Source organism: Lithobates pipiens, unplaced genomic scaffold (genome assembly GCF_037356315.1).
Source record: "Lithobates pipiens isolate NorthernLeopardFrog02 unplaced genomic scaffold, aLitPip1_a1.2 Scaffold_28, whole genome shotgun sequence".
NCBI classification, from domain to species: domain Eukaryota; kingdom Metazoa; phylum Chordata; class Amphibia; order Anura; family Ranidae; genus Lithobates; species Lithobates pipiens.
In genome coordinates this window covers 54,088,112-54,102,996 of record NW_027507789.1, presented here as the reverse complement: position 1 = coordinate 54,102,996, position 14,885 = coordinate 54,088,112, and the positions used below count along the sequence as shown (strand labels likewise).

General features: G+C 44.6%; 1 protein-coding gene across 2 annotated transcripts in view; it reads left to right on the top strand.

The window, feature by feature from the left end:
- CDH22 (cadherin 22) overlaps positions 1-14,885 on the top strand; it is a 604,297-nt gene that overhangs the window by 410,492 nt on the left and 178,920 nt on the right. The window lies entirely within an intron of this gene.

Here is a 14,885-nt window from a genome sequence, read left to right as displayed (position 1 = left end):
TGTTCCTCCTGCTTTCAATCCCTCTAGGAAAAATAAGAATCTGTATAGAGGAATCAGGACCTCCTCCTGGTCTACTCCTCTAGTGATAACTAAAGATCTCTATACTTCCTTCCTCCTTCTTTATTGATAACCAAAGATATTTACAGAGGAGTCAGGATCTTCTTCCTCCTACTGATCATTCCTCTAGTGATAACTAAAGATTTATATGGGGGAATCAAAACCTTCTTTGCACCTGGTGGTGATACCTCTAGTGATAACTAAAGATCTATATAGAGGAATCGGGATCTCCTTCCTCCTGCTGGTGATCCTTGTAGTGATAACTAATGGTGACTAAAGAGGAATCAGGACTTCCTTCCTCCTGCAGGTGATCCCTCTAGTAATAACAAGAGATCTACATAGAAGAATAAGGTCCTCCTACATTCTGCTGCCAACCACTCTAATATCTGAATAGGGGAATTCGAACAGTATTTTTCCTGCTCCCTTTAGCGATAATTAATTGTCCATATAGGGTAGGGGTGTCAAACTCAAGTTCATTGTGGGCCACATCAGCAGTATGTTTGCCCTCAAAGGGCCTGTTGTTTCTGGGGTGAGCTTCGTACAGGGTGCAGGGTTCAGGAGTGCATTACGTGCAGAATTCAGGACTGCACTACATACAGAGTGCTGGGTCCAGGGGTGCAGAATGTACAGAGTGCATCTTTCAGGGATGTGTTTTGTAGAAAGTGCAGGGTTAAGGGGTGTGCTATGCACAGTTTGCTATGCCAACCTCCCTACCCAAAGCTTATTTGCATCTTTTTCACCTACGTAGCCTGGCTCTAGCACCTCCCTGTGTGGGCACCTCTGCCTAGCCTTGCAGGGAGATAATTCTCTCTATCAGATTCTGGAGATGCCGTGCTCCACCTATTAGATCTGGGAGCTGCTGAGGGCAAAGCTGTCCCTTATAAACACAGAAGGCTTCTGTGTTTACAAGTGACAGCGGGAATGGAGGGAGAGAGCTGGATGTGGGGGGGGGGTGGAGTTCCGTCATGCTCCAGGTGCAAAACTGGATGTGAGGGCCGCATGACAAAGCCTGGAGAGCCGCCTTCGGCCCACGAGCCTTCTGTTTTACATATGTGATATAGGAGAATTCTTCCTGCTGGTGACTCCTTAAGCGATACAACCCAGAATCCCATTTGCTTTCCCCACAACATGGCCACAGGTTTGCTCATTTTGCAAATTATCTGAAATAAACTCTCCCAAATATTTTTACTTTGTAGTTCTGGCTAACATAGTGTCCGCCGAAGGTTTCTTCTTCCCTCATTTTACATTTAGAAACCTTGAACTCCAGTTTCCGCTGCTTTGACCAATCTTTCACCAGTGCCAACTCATGTTCCATGTTACGGACACCTCCAGTATTATCATCCCTATTGTACATCTTTGTGTCATTAGCAATCAACATACCTTACCCACCAAGCCTTTAGTTATATCACTTACAAACATAGTGCAGTGCCTTGTGGTACACCACTATTGACTGATCTCCATTGAAAACTAACCTAATTTACAAATAGACACTGAAATCTATCCTTTAGCCAACTGCATATCCACTGTGCCACCTATTGGTTCAGTTCTAGCTTGTACAACTTACATTCCCCATAATGATATTATAATTAATGTATCACATGCTTTACTGAAATCAAACTCTGTCTACTGAACCATTTGGTCCAAAACATTTGTGATATAATCAAACAATTCAATCAGACTAGTGTGACAGAATCTGATTGAATTTTTTGACTTGATCGCACATCGTCAATTTCCCCTTACATGCTGAGGTAATTAGACTAATGACTATGACTTAAAGTGGTCAATAAAATGGAAGCAACAGTGTTCCTTCTGTTGCAGACAAGCCGGAAAAGGGCCCACCTGCACATTCCGCTATCCTTGCATATGTATGGAACAAGGGACAGGATCTGAAATGATGATTGCTGATTTCCAACCTGTGAAAACATGCCAGATCTACACAATGTATAATCATGTCTCTGAATATGTATGATGCCTTTCTAAATGTGTATGAAGAAGCCTACATTTCATAGCTATACTGGCAGTCATGGGCCTGCCTATAGCAGAAGGGTTAGAGGGGGCATCACAAAGCCTCCAATGTTAGATTGTGAAAACCTTTCCCCTTAATTCTGTCCCATTTCTGCCTCTCTCTGGACATTTATGGCTAAATTCAACAAGAAAATCAAGGCAGAACGAGATGCAGAGAATACTGATCTCACTCTTTCCAGTTGTGCATTCTAGCAGTGGCTTTTATAAATGTAGCACTACCCCCCTTGCAGATGACCGGGTTCCCCATTGCTGCACAGACAGGCTACAAGTCATTTCCATGCTAGGCAAAGAACAGTCTTTGAGCTTTGTTCTGATGTTTTATTAGGGGGTGATAACTTAAGCCGCGTACACACGGGCGGACTGTCTGGCCTACTTAGTCTGCCGAAACACATTTCAGCGGACAGTCCGCTCGTGTGTGGGCTTCAGCGGACTTTTTCAGCGTGCAGTCCGGCGGACTAAGTATTTCGGAATTTCCGTAATACTGTCCGTCGTACTCGCATTTTGGCGGACAATCCGCCCGTGTGTATGCCAGTCCGCCGTACTTTTGAAATGAGCGGACTTTTCCCGCACGGAGAAAAGTCCGCTCATTTCGAGCGGGTATCCAGGTAGGCGGGGCCCGCGAAGGAGACGTCGCAGGCCCCGCCGCCTGGTATGGACTTAAAGGGGAACCCCAACACCGAAAAAAATCGGTGTGGGGGTCCCCCCCAAGTCCACAACAGACCCTTGTCCGAGCACGCTACCCGGCCGGCCAGGAAAGGGGGGCGAGCGAGCGCCCCCCCCCCCCTCCTGAGCCGTACCAGGCCGCGTGCCCTCAACATGGGGGGGTGCCTTGGGGAAGGGGGGGTCGCGCAGCCCCCCCACCCCAAAGCACCTTGTCCCCATGTTGATGAGAACAAGGGCCTCTTCCCGACAACCCTGGCCGTTGGTTGTCGGGGTCTGCGGGCGGGGGGCTTATCGGAATCCGGGAGCCCCCTTTAATAAGGGGGCCCCCGGATACCGGCCCCCCACCCTATGTGAATGAGTATGGGGTACAATGTACCCCTACCCATTAACCTGTAAAATAAAAGTACAAAAAAAAACACAACACATGAGATAAAATACTTTATTGCACAGCTCCGGGGGTCTTCCGTCTTCGGGGGTCTTCTCGCCGGACTCCTCCGCTATCTTCTTGTAGCTCTTTTGCTAGCGGAGGAGTCCGGCTTTCTTCCTCGCCGCCGGCCTCTTCTCCCGACTTCGGGGGTCTTGTCCCCCTCTTCGGTTCTTCTGCCGGGCCACCGCGCCTTCTTATAGCTCTTTTACAGGCGGTGGCCCGGTCTTCTGTCGCCGCCGCCGCCGCCCCTTCCGTTTTTCTTCTTCTTCTTCTTCTTCTTCTTCTTCTTCTCCAGGAGATGTTGCCTCGAGGATCTCTCCGGCCGGAATGCCAGGGACGCACTGCGCGGCCACTTATATAGGGACAATGGGGCGGTGTCACATGGCTTTATGTCACATGGGTTGGTGTCACATGGTGACCCCGCCCCCTTACGATGTCATAGTCCCCATGTGACATCAACCCATGTGACCAACCCATGTGACATAAAGCCATGTGACACCGCCCTTGGCCCCCCCTTCCCCAAGGCACCCCCCCATGTTGAGGGCACACGGCCTGGTACGGCTCGCTCGCCCCCCTTTCCTGGCCGGCCGGGTAGCGTGCTCAGACAAGGGTCTGTTGTGGACTTGGGGGGACCCCCACGCCGATTTTTTTCGGCGTTGGGGTTCCCCTTTAAGTCCATACCAGGCGGCAGGGCCAGCGATGTCTCCTTCGCGGGCCCCGCCTACCTGGAGACGCGCTCGAAATGAGCGGACTTTCCTCCGCGTGTGTGGGTGAGTCCGTTCATTTCAAAAGTAGGGCGGATAGTATGGCGGACTTAGTACGCCGTATTAGTCCGCTCAAAAAGTGCCGTGTGTGGGCAAGTCCGTTCATTCGAAAGTATGACGGACTGTCCGTCGGATTGTATGACGGACTAAGTAGGCCATACAATCCGCCCGTGTGTACGCGGCTTTAGATGGGGAATAGAAATTATGGCATGCCCAACTTGATAGCAACAAAACCAGGGACAAATTCCTCCCTCTGTACAACTCTAATTGATTCTTCTCCTTTACGCTGTACAGCGCTAAATGATTCCTCTTTTGGTAGCTAACTGTCTCTGTTAGAAAAGCAACAGTCCCCTACAGATTAGGAATTCTCAGTCCCTTTAGAAAATAGCACAATGTGTTGTGAACTGCATCCTGGACCACCTCCAACTCCCCTGTATATACCGATCCCAGCTCTACCACTGCAGGAAATGCTAGCCCACCTGGCTGCTTCTTTACCAGTCTACCTTAACTGACTTTCTTCACCAGTCTACCCGACTGACTGTTCCAGAGCACTCCCAGGGCAAGTTTAGGGAAGATTTAAGCACACTGCTGTCTTCTAGAGAGACCTGCTACATGTGGTAGTCTCTCCCCCTGTGAGTCCCTGTGCCGTGCTTTAGTACTCACTGTCCTCCTTGCTCCCACTGCCTCTTGGGGAAAGCTCCTTCCAAGATATTCCTTTTGCCAGGACCCTCCCAGGCCAGTACTTGAGCTCCGCCCTGAGGCAGAGCGCTAAGCTCCCCTAAATATGCAAAACAACCCTCTTAGCCTTCCGCCCTTCAGCTTCCAGAATGTTCTCCAACTTTCCAGAACCAGAGGAGGCACCAGAGAACTGCCTGCATGAGTCATCCAGTCCTGAAATCCAGTAAACCCCGGCCCAGATTTCACGACTCAGACTTAACCCTGAGTCAAATGATGGTTTATCTACTCTGAAACTAGTAGCACACTAGAGGATGCTACATAAAAAAATAATGCAAAAAAGACGCCACATGCTCCCATCTATAACTGGCTATCACAATAAGAAGCATTGGAAGGCTAACAGGTACAAACAAGGCCAAGGATAAATACAAGGGAAAAACCAAGCTTAACTTACCACCAGCCCGCAGACAACCAAATAACCCAACAGTATGTGTTAAAAGCAGGGGTTTAGTCTTCCACAATGACAAGAGGAACAGAGCTTGAACAAAAGGACATCATTGCTGCCCATGTCTAAATTTGGCCATGCTCTGATGCATGATATCACTAATTGTGTGCCCCTCTCCCAGACCACCTCCAGTCAGCTGCAGATCTCTTAACCTCCCACAGTGACCCCCCCCCCCCCCCCCCGCCTCCTACAGTGCCCAAGTCCCCCGAGAGCCCTCATCCTTCGCAGTGCCAGTCAGCCTGCTGCAGTGCCTCCAGCAATTTAACAGAGTCTCCACCCTACAACAGTTTTCCACACTGCCCCCCAACCTCCCACATTGCTCTCCAGTACTCTCCAGAAACCTCATTCCCTACAGGGCGACCAAGTCTGCTACAGAGCCTGCCAACCCAATCCACAGTTCCCTTCTTCCTACAGTGACACCCAGTCCCATTCACACCATTCCAGAATTTCATTATATATTTAATGCTTTTAGACCCCTTTCACACTGAGGGCGTTTTGCAGGCGCTATAGCATTAAAAATAGCACCTGCAATTCGCCCTCAAACAGCTGCTCCATTGTTTCCAGTGTGAAAGCCAGAGGGCTTTCACACTGAAGTGGTGCGCTGGCAGGGCTTCACAAAAAATTCTGCCAGCAGCTTCTTTGGAGTGATGAAGGAGAGGTGTGTTTACCACTCCTCCACCGCTGCTCCCCATTGAAATCAATGGGGCAGCGTGGTTATACCGCCAGCAAAGCGCCGCTATTGCGGCAGTTTTAACCCTTTCTTGGCCGCTAGCAGGGGTTAAAAGCGACCTGCTAGCGGCCAAAATGCACCGCAATTCCGATGGTAAAACGCTGCTAAAAATAGCGGCACTTTACTGCCGACGCTATGGGTGGCACATTGTGAAAGGGGTCTTATTGTGTGCGGATAAACTTTATTCTTTACTGTTGGCACAGGTTGAAGGAGGTTTTGAAAGAATTTACTTTACTGGAGCAGAGTAATTTATCCTGTGAAACTGTATGTACAGTGCATGTGTTGTGCGTGAATGGGGGCAAACCCGAATGTCATTAGGCGATTTTCTCTTCATACAGTATAGAGTGAATCAGCAAATCACAGCATTATGGCCACTAGAATAAGCTGATCATTACAGGAAATAAATATCCTGATCATCAACACAATCTAGTGGCCATAATACCGTATTTTCTGGCACCTATTTTCTTATGAATGAATAAAATTTGACCTGGAGAGAAAATTGCCTAATAACATTTGATTTAGTCACACCACATATACCGGTATGCAGTTTCACAGGATAAAAAGCTCTGCAAATTGTATATGAATACACCCCATGGTGTTTACTTTGTTTCACTGATCTGTGCATGATCTCAAGAAAGCGACCCTACCAATAAAATTTCTAAAATAAAATACGCTCCTCTTTAACCCCATATTGACCCTTAGTTAACCCTAATCAACCCTAATTAACTCCGCTCTCCTTTTCACCCCTTAGCTGCTATTTTTTTGCATTTATTTTATTTGTAGCCATTATATTTTAAATTATTTTTCCTTTATTTTTGTACATTTTTTAGTTTCCCTTTTAAAAATGTGCAAAATTAAAAAGCAAAAAAAAAAAGGAAACAAATACTTTGTGTCAAAACCGATTTTTCCTTTTTGTTTGTACATTTTTTAGTTTCCCTTTTAAAAATGTGCAAAATTAAAAATAAAAAATAAAATAAATAAGCAAATGCTTTGTGTCAAAACCATAATTTTAATGTCCTATTAAGCAGGAAAAATTACAGAATAAAATTATTTATATTTTTTTTATCTACAATGGCAGATGTTGTTTTAACACCAATCAAAGTATGTATTTTTAGTGATAGATGTGTATATTTAGTATTGTGGGTATAGCTTGGATAGAAAATCAGATAGACAATATCACCAAAAGAAAACCTTGTTTTCCACAACCACGTGCAGTGCGCGTGATTGCAGCGTCCCCCCCATTGAGTTAGATGGGTCACGTAGTGGCAGTACTGCCTGCCGAGTGTGACAGTGGAGATCATTTTTGCTGCACTGTTATGCAAGGCATCACAGCCGCATCATATGTATACCCCTGTCGGCTGCCTTTGCAGCTTAGCGAGAAGAAGCTTGGGGGGCAGTAAAAATGTGACTCAACTGAGTGTGTTTACCCCCCCCAGCCATGAGTGTAAAGACAAAAATGTAACTCTTTTACGAGGTTTTAATGCCCACATATTTGTCACTGGGTGGTAGATGTTTGTGTTGAAAGAGTGCTCACTCTCAGTACAAATACCGACCTGCCAAGGCTCTCGTTTTGGGGTAAAGATCGGTAGCCAGCGGGACCGACTTCTGATCACATGACCACTGTCACATGATCGCCGATTTTTCCCACCGCCTGACCATTCTGAACTATTTAAAGCAGAACTAAAGTCCTGCTGTAAAAAAAACTGAGCGGGCAGGCTTTTATTGCAGAGGAAACGGTGTATAAAATGTCCCAACCTGCCTATTCTTCATCTCTTCCGGCAATATAAGCTGAGCTGCACATGCACAGATCACCTTATAATGCCGGGCCGGTCTTTGAGTGCTGGAATGACGGCCTCTTGCACATGTGCATAAGTATATAAAATATTTCAAGGATGAAATTGTCTAAATTATTGACCCCGCTCAGGGGTCATAATGTCAACAGTGTGTGTGAATCATTGACAGTCTATCACACAGTGTGGCGACCTGGGAAACGCTATTAAACAGAACCTGTGCCCCCTTAGATGTCTCTATCAGAGTCCCCCTCTACATCATGACTACTCATCAAAGTGTCCCTTTACATCAGGTATTCCCATCAAGAGTGCCACCTTACATCATGTGTCCCCATCAAGAGTGCCACCTTACATCATGTGTCCCCATCAAGAGTGCCACCTTACATCATGTGTCCCCATCAAGAGTGCCACCTTACATCATGTGTCCCTATCAAGAGTGCCACCTTACATCATGTGTCCCCATTAAGAGTGCCACCTTACATCATGTGTCCCCATCAAGACTGCCACCTTACATCATGTGTCCCCATCAAGAGTGCCACCTTACATCATGTGTCCCCGTCAAGAGTGCTACCTTACATCAGGTGTCCTCGTCAAGCATACCACCTTACATCAGATGTCCCCATCAAGCGTGCCACCTTACATCGGGCGTCCCCATCAAGAGTGCCACCTTACATCAAGCATCCCCATCAAGAGTGCCACCTTACATATGGTGTCCCCATCAAGACTGCCACCTTACATCATGTGTCCCCATCAAAAGTGCTTCTTTACATGAGGTGCCCCCAATAGAGTCCCCCCTTACAGTAAGTGTCCCCATCAGAGTGTCCCCTTAAATCAGGTGTCCCCAATAGGGTCCCCCCTTACATCAAGAGTGTCCTAGCTCAATGGATGCACTCTCATAGACCTGGGGGGGGGGGACTAAAATCTGGAGGGGGTGCAGTTTGCCCCAGCATCCCCCAGATCCTGCCCTCTGATTGGTCAATTTGTGTAACATTTCATTACTCCATTTTCTTCCCCCATAACTTCCAGTATTCTTTAAGTGTAAATCTATGTACACTGGCTAAGAGTTTAGGTACAGGTCAATACATGCTTTCATCCTCATGATTAACATCCACCTTTGATAAATAGAGTTACTTTTTCCTGTAGCCGCGTCTCCACACGTCATCGCCATTTGTAGAATGAAATAAATATTGATACGGTCGGGATGTATTCAATTTGTCCTGATCAGTGGCTTGCAGTCATTCTGACAGGAGGCTGTGTAAAACAGAAGCCCGAATGTAATTTTTATTGTCAACATGATGTACAGTAGCGCTCAGCCAAACAGAGAGCTGTGACTGGAGAAAAGAGAGGTTGCATTATGGAACTTAGAAAAGTGGGGGCTCAACTCCCAAATACATTGAAGATTGGAACACCTGCGACCAGAACTGAATATTTATTATCTCGCTGAGCACTATAGCAGAACCACTGGTAAAAGAGAAAAAAAGAAAAAAAACATGTAGTTATTGGAATACTCAGAAAACCCCATCGGAGGCAGGAGATACAATAAATGACTGGGCAGCAGGTGCAGTTACTGAGGATGTCACTAACCCATAGATAATAACTGGAAATCTTGTTATCATCTAACACTTCTGTGTCTGATTTTATTGTTGTCACTTTATTAACATTTGCGGTTCAATCACTGAATCCAAGACTTTGTATTCATGAGATACCCCTCCGCTCTGCTGAGACTCGGATTTAAAGCTGGGTTCCAGACAAAAACACACAGATGAAAATTGAAAAACATATAAGGCCTCATTCACGTGACTGTAAAAAAAATAAAAAAAAAATACCAGCGTTTTTAATTAAGGTTTTAAACGCAGCTGCATTTTTTTTTCAATGGAGACGTTCCCACAAGTATGTAAGCGTGCTGCGTTCATGTCTGTAAATTAAAAAATTTGAGTCTAAGGACATCCATATACACGTGAACCATTGATTAAAAAATAAATAAAAAAAGGGACAATTTTTATTCATTAACCACTTGAAGACCAGGCCCTTTTCCCCTTTTCTGTCATTTGTTGCTTACAGGTTAAAGTGACACTAAAGGTAATTTTTTTTTTTTTTTTTAAATAACAAACATATCATACTTACCTCCACTGTGCAGCTCGTTTTGCACACAGTGGCCCCGATCCTGGTCTTCTGGGGTCCTTCAGTGGCTCTCCCGACACAGGAAACCCCCTGGGAGAAGCGCTATCGAGTCCAGCATTCCATGCCATTGGATGTGATTGACAGCAGCAGGAACCAATGGCTGTACTGCTATCAATCAATCCAATCAATAGCTGAGAACCACTTAGCAGAGAGAAGGCGTGTCCCCGTGGGACAAGTTCCAGGGTTTAGGTAGGTAAAATGGGGGGGGGGGGGAGTCGGTCACTGACAGGTGTTTTTTCAACTTAATACATATGATGCATTAAGGTGAAAAAACAGGAACCTTTACAACCCCGTTAAATCTGAATTTTTTGCTTGAAAATTACTTAGAACCCCCAAACATTATATATATATATATATATATATATATATATATATATATATATATATATATAATTAGCAAAGACCCCAGAGAATAAAATGGCAATCATCGCAACATTTAATATCATACTGTATTTGCAAAAATTTGGGGGAAAAAATACACTTCAATGAATTTTAAAAATCGAAACGTGAAGTTAGCCCAATTTTTTGTATAATGTGAAAGATGTTACGCCGAGTAAATAGATACCTAACATGTCATGCTTGTGGAATGGCGACAAACTATGGTGCTGAAAAATCTCCATAGGCGATGCTTGAAAAAAAAATAACTGTTACCTGTTTAGAGTTACAGAGGAGGACTTGAACTAGAATTTTTGCTCTCGCTCTAACGATTGCTGCGATAATTCACATGTGTGGTTTGAATACTGTTTACATTTGTGGGTGCGACTTACGTATGCGTTTGCTTTGGTGTGCGAGCGCGGAGGGATGGGGTGCTTTTTTTTTTTTTTACACTGTTCCTTTATTTTTATTTTTTTTAGCACTTTTACTGCTGTCACAAGGAATGTAAACATCCCTTGTGACAGTAATAGGCAGTTACAGGTACTCTTTATGAAGAGATCTGGGGTCTATAAGACCCCAAACCCCTCCTGTGAACTTGAAAGTATTCAAAGCTGTCCAGAAACCCCAAGAAAGCCAGGATCAGCTTTAATTGGGTCTCGGATGTAGTAACCAGGATGCGACAACACAAGGTCACTTTCGGTTTACTCGGGAGCCGACGGCGCCAGTTTTCAAAAAGCGGAAGTATTCAAAATCGACAGTGGGACTAGAGTCGGGCGAGCGGTGGAAAGTGGCGGAAGGCCAGCTATAAAAAAAAGTTTTGGGGTGATGCCTGCTGCTGTACAACCACTTGAAGCCAAGGATGTACAGGTACGTGATTTGGCGGCAAGCGGTTCACCACTTGCCAACCAGCCGCCGCAGTTGTACTGTTGCAGAATTGCATGGCTGGGCAAAATTATGTTATGTACGGACGCTTCTCCCTATGGCCACTAGGGGCACACACACATGCTGCTCGCCCCCGGAGCCAATGCGAGTGTCCGGTGGTCACGATCACCGCCAGGCTCCCGCAATCGTTGCTGACACACGGAGAACCAGGATCTGTGTGTGTAAACACAGTTTCCGGTTCTCTATGGGAAGAAGAGACAGATCGTCTGTTCATACAGAATATGAACAGCGATCTGTCATCTCCCCTACACAGTCCCATCCCCCCTTCAGTTAGAACACACACTAGGGAACACAATTAACACTTTGATTGCCCTCTAGTGTTAACTCCTTCCCTGCCAGTGCCATTTTTACAGTAAATGCATTTTTATAGCACTGATTGCTGTATAAATGCCAATGGCCTCAAAAATGTGTAAAAATTGTCTGTGTCCACCATAATGTCGTAGTCCTGATAAAAATCGCTGATCACTACCATTACTTGTAAAAAAAAATAATAATAATAATAATAAAAATGCCATAAATCTATCCCCTATTTTGCAGACGCTATAACTTTTATGCAAACCAATCAATATACACTTATTGCGAATTTTTATTTGTTTATAGCGCAAAAAAAAAAAAAGAAAAAACGCAGAGGTGATCAAATACCAAAAGAAAGCTCTATTTGTGGGAAAAAAAGGATGTCAATCTTGTTTGGGTGCAGCGTCACACGACCGCACAATTGTCAGTTAAAGCGGCGCAGTGGCGAATAGCAAAAAGTGCTCTGGTCAGTAAGGGGGTAAAATCTTCCAGGGCTGAAGCGGTTAAAAAACAGATTTAATCAATCAGATAAAAGTGAGAACCTCCACACTACGAACATAAAAATAGTGTTACAAATTTTTTTTTTCGTGTGTGGTATTTGGGACTTTATTTAGAACTTATTTTTATTTGTATTATTGTATGCATTATTATATAATTTTGCTGTATCGTTTACTTTTACGTTTGTAGCGTGGAGCTATTTTTCAGACCAAGATTGCTTATAGATTTAAATTGGACTGTGTATGGGACTTCATAATTCACATGTGACATTTTTGACTTTTTTTTTAGGACCTATTTTTATTTGCATTTTTGTGTTTTGTGTCTTATATCTATTTGTATGATTTGTAGTGCGGAGTGCTTTGCTTTTATCTAATTGTTTTTGTATATGTATAGTGATTGCACGTATAGGTGGTAGGGACTCCCCTTATCGATCTATGGTGTGATATATTTTCTGTCTTTTGTGATATTTAATAGCGTGAGGATTTTTAATTATCTATTTTAAAAAAACAGATTTAGCCTTCATTTACATCGACAGGCAGAGGTGGATAGTTGGAGGCTCTATTTGCATGAAACGGGTTACATGTGAACAAGGGCGGCGCTGGCTATTGACTTGTACGCAGTACGAATCTGAAAGTCGCCGCTGTTTGCACACAGCGTGTGAAGGCAGCGTTTAGTACTGCTGGCAAGCATCTGTTGATTTTTATTCGCAGCCGCCTCTGTGCTGATGTGAATGTAGCCTTACACAGCTCTGAGTACTAGCACAGCCAGGCAGATGAGGCCACTTTATCTATTACAGCTATAGACTCTTTTCTACTCCTAGCCTGTTGATGAGACAGTGTTAGAGCAGCAGGAGACTGATGAGGCTATCTCTTTGCACACCCTGCTCTCTTTGCCTATCAGTTTGTTCTTTGTCTGAATATTTGCATGCAGAAAACCTCATTAGCAATAGCTTCCGGTGCTGCTCTTCTGAGTCTGAGTGATGCTGTGCAGGGAATTGAACGATATTGATATTAAGTAAAAATTCAGGTACTTACACAAAATAAAAAAAATAAAAAATGTAAGCTGAACTCTAGTAAAAATTTAAAATGCTCCTGCAGTGGGGCTGCGTTTCTCCCTAGAGCATGGAAAATATTTTTTAATTACCTGGTCCTCCATTAGGCTGGATTCACACCTATGCAGTTTTAGTGCTTTTTGCATTTTGCAGATTTGCACTACAGTCCATTTATCATTGTTTTCTATGGAACACGTTCTGTAGTGCAAATCTGCAAAATGCAAAAAGAACTAAAGATGCATAGGTGTGAATCCAGCCTTACTGCAGGTTCCTCCACTCTCATAAACCAGCCCCAGCAGACTCTTCTCCTTTGCATTCCAGCTGTCCAAGGTCCTCTGACGTCACCAAGACCGATGCAGGGACCATAGCCCTGCATTGAACATGAGGACGGCAAGAGACAGCCCACTGTCATAGCCTAGAGGAGCACCATCTGCTGGGGGAGCAGAGGATCAGCTAAGCAAAAGTGCTTTTCCATCCCCTAAGCAGAAATAATCATTTAACCCTTGCAACGCAGGCACAGCCCTAATGCAAGGAAGGGTTATTATTTTTTCCTGGAGCTGGGCTTTAATTATGCTACAATAATATGACTTTTATATCTGCCTGGAGTAGAACATTTCAGAATAGTTCTAATACAATTTTCTACTTGTTTTTAAAGCGGTAGTAAACTCTGTTAAAAAAAGAAAAACGTTTCTACCTGCAAGGCAATATCATAATGTGCTGGTATGCACTTACCTTGAAATAAAGCCCACCAGCTGCTTGCTGACACTGCTGCAGAGGCTTCCATCTTCACCCGGTCTTCCTTTCCGGGTTCGAGGACTACGGGTGTCTCATTGGCTAAGCCATTATGACGTCACTCCAGTGCATGCACGCGGGAGTCTCGGCCTCGGCACACAGCTCTGAAGGAATGGCACAGGTATGCCGTTCCTTCAGAGCGCATGCGCCGGTGACGTCACCTACTGCTGCACGTTTAGGAGATATTCATTTAACCTACAGCTAACCTTTACTATAGCCTTACCTGTAGGTGAAAATGAAATTCCAGGGTTTACTACCACTTTAAAGATACTGCCTCCACAGCTGCCATCCTGACCTTGGCTTTCAATGTAATACTTGTGAAGTCTGAGACTCTGTCTTCAGAGCAAAGTTTTTTTATTTTATTTTTTATTTCATTGTCATTCTCTTAGCAGGGCCTGGCATTCAGTGGGAGTCGGCAAAAAAAAAAGATAAGGTGAGGGCAGGGTGGGGGCTGCTAAAGTTTACTTTTCCTATTAACAAGCTGGTGATTGGTTGCTCGGACCACCTAAAAAGTTCACTTTGGCAGCACCCCCTCCCCTGTCCAGTGCTGTTCTCCACTGTAAGCCCTTGTACACACGGTCGGAGAATCTGTCGCAATGTGTCCTATCGGACCGTGTCGTCAGATAATCCGACTGTGTGTGGTATGCATCGGACTGATTCCGTCCGAATCTCCGTCCGACCCAATTTTCCAACATGTTGGAAATATTTCCCGACCAACTGGGCCGGACGGACCTAATCCGATCATGTGTAGAGCATTTTCATTGGACCAAGTGCCACGCATGCTCAGATCAAATTCCTACAGAAGAGTATCGCAAAGGGGTCGATTTACTAAAGCTGGAGAGTACAAAAACCGGGTAAGGCTCTGCATAGGAACCAATCCGCTTCCATTTTTTTGTGTCAAAGCTTAAAATATATGGAAAATAAATCCTCACCTTGTAAAACAAAAAAAAAACATTTGGTTTAAAATAGAAATGAAAAACAAAACATTTGTGTAAAAAAAGTATAAATACATGTTTTTGTCTTTTTTATACATGATCACATACCCTCTGTTCTGTATAAGAGCTAGGGGTAGTAGAAACAGAAGCATGCTGGTCTTCCCAGTGAATGGCTGTGAGG